General features: G+C 39.8%; 1 non-coding gene across 1 annotated transcript; it reads left to right on the top strand.

The window, feature by feature from the left end:
• Positions 1–396: 396 nt before the first annotated feature.
• On the top strand, positions 397–469 carry TRNAA-AGC. The gene has a single exon. It is a non-coding gene; the product is annotated as a tRNA-Ala (tRNA).
• Positions 470–2,331: the final 1,862 nt, after the last annotated feature.

The following is a 2,331-nucleotide window of genomic DNA, read 5'->3' as shown; positions in this document are numbered from 1 at the left end:
CAAAAACAAAGCAACAACAACAAAAAAACCCCCAACAAAACAACTACACAGCAACAAAACAATAACAACTAACAAAAACCTGTAGGCTACAAAATGGGTAACTGAAACTAATAAACACACCAAATAAATAAATAAATAAATAAATAAAAAGACAGTCGGTTCCAACTACCGTCAGGCCCAAACACACCTTACAATACATCAAAATGAGTAGCCTAATACGGGGTGCCCAATACAAATGGGATCGGCCTGAAACTGAAAACAAACACTAACATGTATGTGTGTTATGATGTATTTTGTTTTTGAGGCGACGGAGTCGGGCAATCGGCCCGTTCCAGCGTAGTGGGCACCCCGTATTAGATAATATCTTCTCATCATCCAACACTGTCTACCCATCATGGGGCTGTAGCTCAAGTGGTAGAGCGCTCGCTTAGCATGTGAGAGGTACCGGGATCGATACCCGGCAGCTCCAATTTTTTTTCTCCTCTTTTCTTATATTTTTGAATTATATGAATCAAAGTATCGTGAAGTTCAGATAAATCCTAACAGAATCCAAACTTTAGAAGTCAAAGCGAAAATGAAAAACGGGGAGCCATTTTATCTCGTTATAACTACCGGAATGTTGGTTTGATATAGTTGTTCATTAAAAAGATCGACGGTTAATAAAGTATGAACATTTTCTTGTACATGGTGGTAGACCATCTTATAGGGGATGACATGGTTTGAGTCTGCTTTGATTAAACATAACCTATGTCGTTGTTGTACGTTATTTACGAAAATTAGACTAATACAGCCCAAAACAATGATTGTTTGTATCAATAGAGCTCGGCTGAAAGTGTGAAAAAAAAAGTATTTTTTTTCTTACAGTTTACAGTACCCGAGCAGAGACACACATCCCCCTCCCCCACCCCCAAACTTTTTTTTTCTGAATTTAATCTGACGAGAACGTCGTTAGTCATTTGCTTGTATGTGTGGGCGGCGGCAAGATGCTGCTGTGATCATTAATTCATGAACAACGTTCGTCATGCCTTGCGAAGCGAGAAGACTATCATCACGAGCGCTGTTCGTCATAGTGCTACCTCAGAATTACAAAGTTCTATTTGACATTTTTTGGACGTTTTGAGTTACTAAGACCATGAGGTCAGAGACCATAATATTATTATGTTCTATCAGCTCTATCAATAGCGTGAGATTATTCGGAGTCGTTATAATCAAGATCAGATAACTGCTTTCGAAAAAGCTTGACATTTTGTGAAAATCATTTTTTTTTTCGTCAAATTTTTTCAAAACTAGTAATTGGCTGGAGAGAACTTTGCAATTCTAGGGCAACGATAGATTGTACTCGTAGAACGGTACTTTTTCTGGTAACGTGCTTGGTAAAAACTAACTGCAGATTCAAATTCAGCTATACTTTTATTTTTGTACAAAGACATACTATTTTCCTTTTAGACAGTTTATTGTATTTGCAAACCTGACCTAATTATTATAGGCATTCGACCACTAAATCGAGAGCCTCCCTTCATTCCTGAGGATTCAAAATTTAGTGTGCTAGGTGGAGCACTAATTGACTTAGCATCATAAAGGGTCACGAAGGGGTTAAACAGGTTATAGAATTCTGTAAACTTCAACATTCTCAACCAGTTAGTTGAAACTGCTCATGGTGAAGATCGTTTTTTGAAGGGTGTGGTGAAAAAGGGGAAAAGGAGAGGGGGGGGGGGGGGTGCAGCCATGTCTAGAAGCATTGCAGGACAGTGCTTTCAGGTGGTATTTTATTTTACACTTTTTTGCCATGATTGTAGAATGAGCTCTGTTTACACTTCATATTCATAATATGAACCTTTACGATTTTTTTGGTCTATATAATCATCAGATTTGAGTGGCCATAGTGAGAATGCTATTAAAAAGTTACACCGAGGCTTTTCCCATGGTGTAAATTTCAGACCTCACAATAAACAAAATGATATTCATAGAAAACATTAATTTAAAAAATCTCAATTAGTTTCTTGTAACCTTTAGACTGAATGGTTTCCCAGATGCGTCCTTGGCTTGTACAGAGTCTGGCATGTGTGTCTTTTCTTCTACTTTTCTTTTATCCCCCCTTGCAGCCAACAGAACTCTCTCTTACCTCTCCAACCCCGCCCCCCTGCAGGCCGATATAGCTCATTACTGACACGGATCCCAGAACCTGTGTCCAGCTCTGGACCAAGGTCAAGGAGTGCACCCGGTGGTCAAGTGGTCATTGGCCAGGATTGCCTGACAGTGGGAGACCACTCACTCACCAGAGGTCTGGGACAGGAGGTCGGTATGAAGGGGGTGGGGTGTAAAAATGGGGAG

This window comes from Aplysia californica, unplaced genomic scaffold, assembly GCF_000002075.1.
Source record: "Aplysia californica isolate F4 #8 unplaced genomic scaffold, AplCal3.0 scaffold00003, whole genome shotgun sequence".
NCBI lineage: Eukaryota > Metazoa > Mollusca > Gastropoda > Aplysiida > Aplysiidae > Aplysia > Aplysia californica.
This window is presented reverse-complemented; position numbering and strand designations above follow the sequence as displayed.